Source organism: Falco punctatus, assembly GCF_963210335.1.
Source record: "Falco punctatus genome assembly, chromosome: 14".
In the NCBI taxonomy this organism is placed as follows: Eukaryota; Metazoa; Chordata; class Aves; order Falconiformes; family Falconidae; genus Falco; species Falco punctatus.
In genome coordinates, this window is record NC_137594.1 from 20,460,957 (window position 1) to 20,474,476 (window position 13,520).

The following is a 13,520-nucleotide window of genomic DNA, read 5'->3' on the forward strand; positions in this document are numbered from 1 at the left end:
ATGGTATTTACACATAAGTTACTTCACAAATAGTGACTACTTCAATTCTTTCTTGAATCTTCTTGGAACTCCAGAGCAAGCTTTCACAGAACAATGCAGACAATACTGGGAAAGATCCAGTTCTTTGTGAAATCCAGACAGATTTTGCACACAGAAGAAAATCAGCTTGCTTTCTTACAGGTGTCTTTTGTAGACAGCTGATAATTTTCCCGATAGCTTTTTTTTTCATTGTATTTCACTATATGTGGCATGGTGGGGAACACAACAACAAACAGAAACAGCCTCACATGTATCAAGTTCATCTGGCCATCCAGAAAACCTGCTAGCGTTTATTTAGGATCTGCTACAACAGCACTGCTTCTGCCCTTATCTCTATGACACCTTCTTTCAAGCTGTAATCTTTCTTCACTTATCCTCCTATCAATGTTAGTAATAGATGAGCTTTGGTTACCACCATATTTATGCTTTATCACTAAGCATGCAAGGGCAAGCAGGAGCAATTGCCTGTGACTTCAGTAGAGTTACTGCATTAATCTGCCAATAACTGGAAACTGATCCAGAAAACTGCACTTACATGAACAGTGTGATCGATTTTCATGAGCCCATGGCATAAATAAAAATGAAATATTCTGCAAATACATCTAAGGATAGGGTGGTGGTGGTGGTGTTTACGATGAACAAAGAGTTAAGCATTTATTTCACTAAACATGATAATGCACAGAATTACCAGGTTGTTCCAGGTTTATATTGCTTAAATCAAATTCTTCAAACCAGCACCCTTTGTATTTTACCTACAATAAATTTCTAAAAACCAGCAATCTATACAGACACATATTTTCAGCAAGATCCATCAAAAATATTTATTCCTCATTTCAAGTCTTTCTTCAGTTTTAGTCGTTAATATGTTTAGTGAATAACCACTCAAAACTATCGTACATAGTAAAATATAACAAATAATCTTATGAATGTTCAAGTAAATAAAAGCAGAGTATTTGGATCTTTTCCCATTAAGATGGCAAAAACTGATGGAGACGACAAGTATGCTTGTCTATACAGTCTACACTTCAAAATGGAAATGGACATTTTTCTATACCATAAACGTAATTGCTTCAAAATGACATTTTATATCTCTAAATTCATGTTCACAAAGTGAAATATAATTTTGTATTTGTTCACAGCAGCTTCAGTTATAGTCATTATTTTCAGAATTCTAATGACAAATCTATGTGGTACAAAGAGTAAAACTTGGGAATCACTAAAGGCAGAAAAGACAAAAATCTGTTAAACACTGAGTACACATTTGTTGCTGTGTAAATTTGATGTAAAATTTCAAGTAATTTTTGTAATTTTTTTTTCTTACAATAAAACTTACGATAAGTATTTACAAAGAATTTAATCAGGATTATAGCATTTCTGCATCACACTTTTTGCACAGTTCCTATCCCAAATTTCTGTCCCCTGTGCATCATAAAGCTCAGTGAGACATGTTGCCACCAGGACAGACAACATGCAGAATAACGATAATGAAACGAGCATGCCTGATGTAGTGAAGCTGACGGTCTATCAGTTTAACTGAGCATACAATATTACCTGCAACAGTCCTACTGGAGAGTGCAGAGATAAAACTGCTCACAGAATTAGTGAATGATTGAGTTTGGAAGGGACCTTTGGAAGTCAGCTTGTCCAACCCTCCTGCTTGTGCAGGGTCACCTATAGCTGGTTGCCCAGGACCATGTCCAGACAGCTTTTGAGCATCTCCATGGGTGGAGACTCCACCTATGAACAACTTGTTCCAGTGCTCAGTTACCCGCACAGTAAGAAAAAATCCCAACACAAAACTGTATCCTTATGTGCAGACAGAACCCCTTGTGTTTCGGTTTGCACTCATTGCCTCTTTCCATGTCACTGGGCACCATGGAAAAAAGCCTAGTTCTACCTTCTTTACACCTTCCCTTCAGAGGTTTATGCACATTGAAGAGGTGCCCCCCGAGCCTTCTTTCTTCTAGCCTAAACAGCCCCAGTTTTCTCTGTTTCCTCACAGGAAAGACGCTCCAGTCCCTTAACCATCTTTGTGGCTGTTTGTTGGACTCTCTCCAGCAGCTTTCTTTTTCTCGTGTAGTGGGCAGCCCAGAATTAGACACAGTATGCCAGGTGCTACTTCACCAGTGCTAAGTATAGGCACTTAGTAATCATTAATTTCTCAACACGCACTTCAATGAGAGATAAATAGTCTACACATCCTTCACCCATTTCTATTCTATAAGTAAATTTCTAGAGCTCACAGTACACTTAATAGAACTTTTTAGACACTAACATGGAATACTTCCAAGCCACTCTCCCTTAGGATATATGTACAGCTATTATAGAGGGGTTTGAGAGACAGGATATTACTTATTAACAACATTTTAATGTAGGCTGCCTTGTTCAGCAAAGCAAATTTGGTCTGGTAAGAAACCTTTCTCCGTGAGCTCTTAAAATTATTCAGGTAATATTCTGTCTGATCAAAAGACTAGCCAATTTCCTCCTGACCACATCCTTCTCTGCTCTGACAGCGAATGCAATGAATTACAAGCCTGCAGGCACATGCTGGAGTAAAAATATTTTTAGATTTTTAATCCCCTGGCTGGATACAGCCATATTAAATATAGATTGCTTTTTATGACTAGAGATAAAACTGAATGAAAGAAGGAAAAATGTCACTGAATAAAAAAGAAGTGTGGCAATGAAGGTATATCATGTATTGCAGATATTACAGTATAGAGAAAGCTAATGTATATGTTCATCCTATGAAGCAGAACAAAGCATTTCTAGGGCACATAGTATTAATAACTTATAAATATATTCTTACTCTAATTCCATGACTGAACCATCCTTGAATTTACAAGGCCTTGTTTCTAAAAGGCCTCTACACAAAATGAGATTCAAGCCCTGCAACCTCCATGTATATAGCCATGTCTTGGGATATACAGAATATGTAACAATTTTCCATTTTAAAATTTGAAAAACGCAATTATATTTGTACTAGACTGGCAAAACTTCAGTTCCCTTGGCTAGTCTTTCAAAATGAAATCATACTATTTTGATGAAGGATTCAAAATACAGCTTATTATTATTTATAATATGACAAGCTGATCTTTCAATTAGGTTTTCCTGTACTGGTACGGTCAACAAAATGTCTTGTTATAATTTTAAATGTTTATTTAGCTTTTCATTGAGGCTTCAGGATACCTTCCTGTGTAATGGATATAATCTATATCTTCTAGAAGTGCATTTGCCTTTAATATGGAACTACAGATCAAGCAAACAATTCGATCATTACCATGAAGAAGGTGGTTAATCATATGTCATGGGTTAAGTAAGATGAACCTGTTCAGCTATAGCAAGCGATTGCTGGGAAGGACTATTGTGAAAATTGTTGGACTATACACTAAACAGTTTAGCAATAGACAGGGAGAAAAAGTATTAAATTCTATGTTTTAAAAGATTACCCTCAACTTACATCATTTATTCTGAGATTCATATAGCCAAACATTTCTGCCTGAAGCAGATTGCATATAGGATGGACTGAGGAAAATTCAGGTGTTGCAAACAATGGTTCACAACATTTATGTTACTTTCAATGAAGTTGCAAGCCTTTCCTGTGAAAATGCTTCTCTGACTAGTCCAGAATCCAATTTACTGAGCTAATCTGGAAGCTTCTTTTCATTTATAGAACTAAATCCTTTTTTTGGTATATCTTAATGACATGTATTAAAAACCAAGGGCAGAGACAAAGAAAAAAAAAAAAATCAACTCTCCACCCTTTGTGCACGTTTTTCTGATCTGCTACACATAAATCAGTCATCTGTTACAGAAAAAAAGGAACTATTGCTTTTAATTCCACCACAGCAGTAATAAAAAGGTGCCTGAGTAAGACAGCCAGTAGAATGGTAAAAGTACTGCATTTTTTTTAAAGTATTCTTTGATTCCCCCTCGCCCCCCCTGAGAATCTTATTTTGTGCTTCTTTTGCAGAAATAGCTCTTTTCCCAAACTGGCATGGCAGACATCTGAAACACAGATCAACTGGGAGATGTGAAAACTTATTGGACACAGCTCTGGCTAGAGTTTTCTACAGAATAAACACTACCAGTTAGCAATGACTGAATTTAAGGTCTCTGCTCCAAAAATAATGCAGAATTCCAGCTTTGCCTATTGCACAGAAGTGAAAAATATTTCAGTTCAACATCTTTCTGCTGATGAAAAAGGGCTACTTGGGATGAAATTCCATACTAAAGAGCAATGTTCATTTTTGTAAAGTAAGAACCATTAAATAGTACTGAAGCATCTATTACTGAAGTCACTAGCACCACTGTGTTTAAAACACTTTTAACTCATATTTCTATTTCTGGATACTTTTTTTCCCCTGTTTGAAATTCTGAAATTGTTCACAGCTGAAAGAGAAAACTGAAGCCAGCCTTTAAATAATCGTCCATGTAGATGGGATGGCTAAATTCTGAAGACCTAAGGAGTCAAGAGCAGCACAGTAAGCATATGAAGTCCCTTTGATCACAGAGGATCAGACTAGCCTGTGCTTGATCAACTGTTATACATCCCTCTAAAAAAACCCCAGACTTCAAATTCGTGAAAACTTTCAATACATTACAATATATGGAATATAGAGCATAATCCTTCATCTCTTATATTCAGCTGCCTCTGCAGAATTCCTCTATCAAAATGTCTTCGGCTAAAACTTCACATTAGTTAAAACAGCATGATGGAAGAATCCTCCTCGTTTCATCACTCTTCCTAAGAAACAGATCTCAGCACTATAAAATTATTTCTGTCTCTAATGGTTCCTGCCCAATTGTGAACTTTGATTCATTTTCCAGTTACTGTTATTTTATCCCTTCTCCTGTTAGATCATCTTCTACCAATGTCTGTCTGAAGGGTGGTTCATTTGGAAGCCTCACCAGTTATGAGAGACATAATTGTGTTCATATTCAACAGCAGTATAAACCAGCTGGAGTCAGTAGACAGGCACTGGCATTGCAAAGCTGAACTCGATACTTTGTGTTTACATTAATTGTTTCACCATTTGAAACAAATGTTTATTTAAAGCTGATTGAGGTAAGAGCTGACACAGTGTGCCATTTATATCATCAGTGCCTTTGGCACTCCATCTCAGCAGGTTTTACTTTGAAGAAGCAAAAATAGCTTCATCAGACACAGAAAGAAAATCTTAAAGCTCTGGTTAATCAGCAGCAGTCTGTGAAGAAAACAGCAAAGTAATGAAATCTCCACTTCTGAATAATTGTACTTGTGAAGCAGTGAGATTCCAGCATAAATTAATTCTGAGCATCCAGCTCAGTTTTCAGCTAGACTGAGTCCATGAAGTACTGAAGCTACATTCACAGCTCTTCATGGCATACTCTTCGGGGTAGGATGCAGAAAGTTTTTTTTTTTTAAAAATCTTTCTTTTTTTTTTAAGGCACTAAATTAATTTTTTCCTACACAGGAGATCCATTACTTGAACAATAGAAAGTTACTGACACAGGGACTTTTAATAACCTTATGTTCTCAATATTCCAAATACAAGTAACTGACACATTGGAAGGCAAACAGAAATAACATTTAGACACTCTTTGTCCATTTTTTCCCCCTTCTAGCAAACACTGCTGTCAAAACCTGCAGCACCAAAGTATTTCTGAGATTACACAGTACTTTACCCATTAAAAAAAAATAGATACTATCTACTTAATGCAGATACTTTATCCATAACCAGACAGCAAATATGAAAAAAATAATAAATAAAATTGTTGAAAAAGCATCTTAACTAGATTACTGTGGCCATTTATGCTAACAATAAATTTAGTACCATTTAACAAGATGGACAATTCATACAGTGAAGCAATCCTATGTACTCATCAGTGTACTGTTGGCAAGTTTACCATTACCAGTGTTTACATGGTTTCTAGAGTAACTGCAGTGCTGGGTTTTTGGGTTTTTTTTAGGATTCTTCCCCCTCCTCCCTTAAACCTCACAAGAACAAATCAGCTTCTAAAACCCATGTGCTGCAGTAAAGCAAGGTTTTCCAATGTCTCCATTAATCAAATCCCAAAGAGTTATTCATAAGCACCTTGCATCAGGAATGTTACTTGCCTGGCTAAATTTCCAAGATTGACAGCTACATTTAGCAATCCTATGAAAATTACAGCTGATAGGTATTCACTACCATAATCCTCAATGATTTTTTTTTTCCATAGAGAAGACTGAAGTATTTCCTCAAATGTATATGTTATTAAATGAGTATTTGTTCTAAGTAGTTCTACTCAAGACAATGAGACTAGTCCCAGAGTAAGGAGGTATGTCTTATAATGAAAGAAAATAAACCCCTAAATATAGCATTCAAAAGTCATTGTGTTGAATCTGTATCAGTTTTGGAATCAAACTGAAGGTTTGGTAAAAACCTCAATTACAAAGGTTGCAATGAAATACAAAGACAGACACGCTTTTGCTGCTGCATTCTAAAACTTCATCAGAACATTCAAATCTTAATAGGCTAGTCATCTGTTTTTGAAAGTATGATGTTCTATAACAAAGCTCCAGAATACTGGACTGATTATTTTATCACTTGATTCCCAGAATTCTAACTAAACATGATCCAGGATTTCAGCCATTTTAACAAATCTATCTAAAAACACTCCCCCCCCCCCCCCCCCCCCCAATCTTCTGTTGTTTTATGTCACATGCAATCTTTGTGCAAAGTTCATAAAAGCTCAACTATAAATTTTGAAAAGGAGTCTGCATCAGCCATGCTTCTCATACTGAATTTATCATTCCAACCATTCCCACTTTATGGAAGTATAACAAAAAGAAAGCAGTTAACGTGCTGTTTAAGAAATACCATAAAACTTCAGGCTTCACAAGCTGAGGGTGGCAGGGAAGGGAAGGAGGTAGAGAAAATTTTTATCCCAAGTAATATCTTGTACTATCTCAAGTACCCAGTCACAGAAAATGAGGATCAGGTAAATAAAGAGGAAGAAATAAAAATTACATCCTAGGTTAGAAGTAGGCTGTTATGACTGAGCCAAATGTAGCTCTAAGATCATTCCATCTTAGCTAATCAGAATTTAAAACTTGCTTCTATTTAGGTGACTGAAGTGTCTGAAAACATCTTTTTGCAATTATTCCATCATTGCACACATTTATCTTAAAGAAAATGTGCCCTTAAATCCATGAATATAACATAAGCTACTCAATTCCATTCCTTTGGGTGTTTCACCAGTCTTCCGGAGCCCAAAGAAATTTAAAAGGCATTAAAAGGACAGCAGAAATTCCAGACTAATTAAAGAGCTGATAATGCATAAAATTGCTGTGGAAAAAAGCCTTCTTGTGACCAGTATTAGCTAGAAAATTTCTGCATTATCCTGCTGTATTTCAAGGCAAATGCCTAAACATTTAAAATACCTCACAAGTTTTTAGCAGTTGACCATCCAGAATTCTGAGAAAATGTTCTCAAGAGGAAAAAAGTATTTCTGATTTTAGTAAGAAAAGCATCACTTTTTTAAGCTGGAATTTGCATAGACCCTAGAACCTGGAGCATTTTTGCAACGTGGGATTTTTATCTGAAGAGAGACTCACTGTACCTTATCTTCAGGCTACAACGGAATGGTTTCTGTTAAAAGACCTATAGTAGGGGAGTTGGTCAGTTTCTGTGGTATGGCATAGTTCACTCTAGAGGACAGTAATAATACCAAAAATAATTTTATTATATATATATAATGCCAACCACTAAAAAAATCACCCTGCCAAAGGAACATAGGCTGTTCCTTGCTCATCAGGCCCATGTTTTCAGCTAGGTGAGAACGGAATTGAAGCTAGAAAGATTTAAGTTTTCTAAAAATGTTGTCCTTAGAACAAGAAGTATTAGAAAATGCTTTCCTTAACATAGGCTGTCATTTCATACTGGAAACCATATATTTTCACATTCTGATCAATTAAGGGACTTCCCACTGCTTAGCAATCTCTGCATCTCAAATGCTTCATCTCCTCAACACTTATCAAACTACTGAACCAATCCTCATATGCTTTACAACAGGTTAAAACAAAGAACTTCATAAAATTTTGTGTGTAATGGCTCTAGAATTGGCAACCTTTACTCCAGTCTCTTGTGTACTCTGAGTGATTTTTGCCAACTTGTGGCAGTGGGTAAATAATGTGTACTTCCATCCTTTACTGTAACCAAAGAATAATGTGCACAATCCTTTGCTGTGACCTATGCTCTCAGATGTTTTATTTAGTTTGACGTGGTTTAAATTCCTTAAGATATTTTAGAATCTATTTCAGCAAATTACTGAGTTATAAGAACTCCTTCATCTGCATTTTCTTCAGTACCTGCACAAACAACATCATCATTTCCCTGCTGTTGGCCTCTGTGTGCTGTAGGGAACAGAAGAACTACAACACGTAAACCGGCTGTGTATCATCTAGATACAGGCAAAATGTGCAAATACCCAATACTAGGTGAGCTATATCCTTTACTGTAGGAAAAAGGAGTTTCTAGGAGTGCTTCCTGACCTTCCAGCTACTGACACAAACCTGGACACTGATCACAGAAAACGAAGACAACCATACTTTTTTTCAGGGAATGTTAGAACATCACATCCCAGCCAACCTTTCTGCATTGTCTGTCTGGAAGACAGACAGAAAGCAGGTGTTTTGATGTTACAAAACTGACTACCTAACTAGCTTTCCACAAAGAGACTTGTCCTGTGTTCTACTAAGACTATCTTTATTACCTTATACTGGCGAAGCAGCCTCAGTGGGGAAGACTTGAGTTTTGGTAATGGATCTTTTGGTTGTTACAAAGGCAAAGTGTAGGACCATAAACACAATCATGTCTGTGGGTTCACACAACTTTCTAACAGTTTCAACTAAAAAGGAAATAATTAACTCACTTGGGACCAAATCTGAAATTATCACATCAAAGGAACTGATCTTAGAGTTAACAGTACATTTAACAGTTGTATTTTCTGGAAAGGTAACTGGAATGACTATCATTAAAAAAGCACCTTCTTGAGATTTAATTCTGAGAAAGGCACCAATTGGAAATTCACCAAGGAATTAATATTGTTGGAAAGATAGAACACATGGTACATAAATCCGAGGAGTATGATCGTTCTGCAACATTAGAACAAGAGTCATATTTGTAAGCTCTCTTCTGCTTGTCTCAGTATTGATAGCCCTCTTCTGTAACTGTTTTTAAAACGCATAAACCTAGAAGCTGACCGAGTATTAACTGAAAGCTTAATGGTGTGAAACAGAGTGCAGTTTCCTCATTTCTCATCGCTCACTGAAGGATGATGATTCTTCTTTCCTCTTGCTTCAGAAGCCAAAAGCTTTCTGTTCATTTGTTATGATTTCCCAGGAGATCAAGGGAGACAGAAATTACAGTTATGACGGCAGCTCTCACTGTTTGCTTTGTAACCACAGCATCTCAGTTTTCAGATTTGTTTTTTAATGCTTGCTAGTGACCCACATCAATGCAGTTCAAAGAGAACATAATTATATAAAAGTCACTGCAGAGTCCAAATTAAAGATCTCATAATTGATCTGAATGACAGGTCTATCTATAGCAGAAGGCTAGAATTGCAAGGCTTGCTTCTCCTTAAACTAATGGTAGACTCCAATGTGTCCTCAGTTTCACTCTTTATTGCTTAAATTAGAAGATCAAAATACACTAGTTAGCAAAGATGTTTTGGACCACATCCATCTTTGAAATTACTCCCCTAACTTGATAAATAAAGAGTAAACATTTTTGCTTCAAAAAGTAATTCTAGCATTTTACTATAAGAAGTGCTAGCTGTTATTACACAGACAGGCATTAAATTCAGAATTAGAAAAATAAAGCTTAGGCAAGAGCAGGAAATTAAGGATTTAAAACACTGTCTTGCTAGCTGCTGGCTGCACAGATGCCACAAACCAAAAAGTATGACTGGCTTAAACTAGTGTCAGGGGCCTTTAATTTCTATAGTTTGGGAAAACTTTTAAACTTGTTTCTGTGTGGCAACACCCAACATAACTGCAAGAATGGTGACAATTCTCAGGAGTACAGGAAAGCAGAGCAATTAAAACTACTTTTGCATACCAAAGTAAAATTTTTCAAAGTAGCATAGAAACACTTTCCTCAGCAGTAGTTAATCACAGGCCAGTTTGTTTCAAGCTAGATTTTGGTGCCTTGAGTGCAACACAACCACTGCAGTTGCCACTCAAACTCCATTTAATTTCATTGCAAAAATTCTTTCAAAAGCTAGAACTACTCAATGTCACAACCTAAGCAGAACTTTGGCCCTTCTGCTTCAATCATTGGACCACATATCACAAGAAGAAAGATGTCATCATATCACAGCTGTTACCAGAACAGGTAGCAAAATCCTGTGAATGAGCAAGGTTGGCCAACTGTAGCAGCTGGTCCTGAGACACTGCCACAGCAAACAGGAACATAATAAGCTTCTTGCTGAAACAAACACCCTGCATTTTCAAGAAATCTATTCCAGCTGAACAGACCAGCTCATTTAGCAAGTATAGCTCTACCAAAGATATCTGTGCCCCTTGACTGATTTCTGATATCCTCTAGGATGTGAAGAACATTATATGTACATAAACCAATGCAGTATCCTACCAAAACGTCTCGTCTACTTCAGTTACTTCAAGTTAGGGATGTGTTAGCTGAAGCAGAATGCCACGCTAATGCAGCCTAACAGCTGTCAGTATCCAAACCAGTCAGAACAAACCTAGCACTTGGACCAAGGAAACCACCCGCTTATGCCAAGTTGAACAGAACAATAATGTCCCTGAAGTGACAGGGAAATGCACCATCAAAGGGGCTTCTGCATTCCTGCTATCTCTCTTTTATAAGGGATATTTCTTTCAGCCCCCTTCCTTCCAGCAGCACAGGCATGTACAGTTAACTAATTTGGGAGTGGAAAACTAAATCTTCACCAAAGACCAGTTTTCTGAAAAGCACAACCACAGTACCACATATGCATCAGTGTCAGACCAGCAGCAGGTTGGAAACTTGTCATCACAGATGGCTGGGTTTTGCCTTCAGCTTCCTAGGAAGTACAGCCTGACTTCTTACTGATTTCTGTATTTTATAGTCCACTTGTACTTCAGTAAAACTAAAACCCATTTCTGTGTAGTGCTACCCATGTTTTTAGAAGGCATTAGTGAATTCCACAGACTATCTCACAGGATCACTAAATCTTTTTAATAGGTCATATTTAGTACACGTGAAAGTATATGGTCCTGATCTGCTAAGTAGACAGCTTAGGCAAGCTGTTACTGTGAAACCTAACTAAGCTCTCTCTGGCTAGTGAATACTTAGAACAATCTACAAAAATCCTTTAACATTAACCTCAAGAAAACTGTTCCTGTAGTTCAGTCAGAATTCTTGCTAGTATATCTGCTTGTCTACACATACTTACAGGCCAAGAAATCACATGCTACTGAGCCATTACAGAACCTCTTCTGGAAATTACTCTGGCTGACAAAAAGCAAACAAAAGTCAAAACCCAATTTGGACTGGTTAGGGTCCTCCCAAAAACCCCAGTGTCTAAAGATTTAAAAGGTTCACATGAATGATGAAACAAAGAATTTAATTTCTGCTTTATTTTCAGCCTGTTGTCAAGCAAAGCTTTCTTGCTGTTTATCAAGGAACATTTCATCATTAGGTCTGTAACTTTGCTACTGTATTTTATTCTGGTGTCAGATACTGTATGGAATATACGTTTGCCTTCCACCCATAAATCAATCAAGCTTAAGAACTGCAGTTTTGCATTCTCATATGTAGCCATTTGTGAGCTTTAGTTAGTAAAACTGAAGAAATTAAATTACTCATGTTATCTTTTGTGTTGTTTTCTCATTTCCATAATATAGTCACAGAGATCAGAATTAGGCCAAATGATGCAAAGAAAGTGATTTCAGTCTCATACAAAACCAGACCACGTATGTCTAATACATTTGCATATAGATTTCAGAACTGAAAAGAGAAAGTGGATGATGCATCGTGGCTTTTCAAAGACGACTGGAGTTGCTCTCTTTCCTTGTGCTGTCTTGATCTATTCAGGGTGACTAGTGGTTTTGCAACTTTTATTTTACATTTCTTAGGCCTTAAATACTGTTTAATTGTTATTTTATACACAGAAGATTAAGTTATCTGCTTGAGCAAAGACTTCAAAACCAGGCCTTTCTGATGATATTTTTATTATACTGATCAAGAAGCTAGAAAGACAAGAAATGTTATATTAGCTTGAGTATACCTGTAATTAGCTCAGCCTTGCCTCTGACACTGGTCAGTATCAGACACCGATTGCAAAATGACTAGGAATTTTGAATCCAATTTGTAGATAAAACAGGGCATTATTGTGTCAGGTTCCAATTCTCCATTTGCTTTATAGGTGAAAGTTACACAACACATTCTTAAAAAAACCCAACATTAATGTAGTATAAAGCATATTAAAATATATAAAAAGGCAAAATTTAGCTCTGCAGTTCAAACCAGAAAAAACTAAAGACCAGCTTAGGAGTGGCTGTCTTCCAAAGGGCTCTAAAGTCTACTTCTTAACTATTTACCAATTCAGCTTCTAGATAGTGGGAGCAATGTTTTACAGATTAGAAGATGGACTGACAGTCTACTGAAGAGAGAAGGTAAAATGCTATATAGTATTTGTGGGAGAAGAGAAAACCATGGCAGACTTAATAGGCCCTGCAGAACCCAGTCTGTCCACAGGAACGAATACAGAAAAGTCACAGCTGAAAAGAACTGAGGAAGGCTTCAGAGAAGACTTCATAAGAAGTACATGTATAGGAAAGGCAGTCCTTTCTAAACTGAAAAGTGGAGCTGTACAACGGAGTCTGAATTTCCCTGCATGTTTTTGAGCCTCCTTTAAGCTATAACCACAGTAACACATAACTAACCAGTTCTCAGGCCCAACCTATGAGAAAGAGATCTTCATTATTGTCTTGGTGACTAGGATCAAATAATGAATTTCTTTCAAAAATGCTTTAAGTAGTACTTTCTGCGACAGCCAGTGTGCTGTGAATACTTTAGTCCTCCTTTTCCATGATGCTTGTAGGTTGTTCCCATTTCCTTATCTTTTTGTAGGCCATGAATTGCCTACAAAAAGATACGATCCCATTTTAAGACACCAGAGCAACTGAATCTGTTTCACTTTTCTACTTTTAGTTACAGTAAGAGCTACATTAGATTTCATGTTACACTGTAACATACTATATTTGCATATATTTACTGTGTTCCATAACTCAGTCTTTCAGCTTGATAAAACAGGGAGAAGATCACAGAATTGGAAAAATGTATTGTTTTGATATACCAAGTGATTTCAGAGCACATAGAGCAAAAGGAGGGGAAAGGAAAACATGACAAAGGTAAATATCTTAATTATTTGTAAAACATGCTAGTTTACATAACTATGTAACCAGCTATACATTTGAAAGAAGGTGTTTCTCAAGAATTTTTGTG

At 36.7% G+C, this 13,520-nt stretch overlaps 1 protein-coding gene across 1 annotated transcript in view; it reads left to right on the top strand.

The window, feature by feature from the left end:
• SMPD3 (sphingomyelin phosphodiesterase 3) overlaps positions 1-13,520 on the top strand; it is a 152,002-nt gene continuing 138,482 nt past the window's right edge. The window contains exon 1 of the mRNA XM_080411128.1: positions 1-13,520. This exon is cut by the window's right edge and continues 15,759 nt beyond it. The gene's annotated coding sequence lies outside the window, so the exon portion shown is untranslated.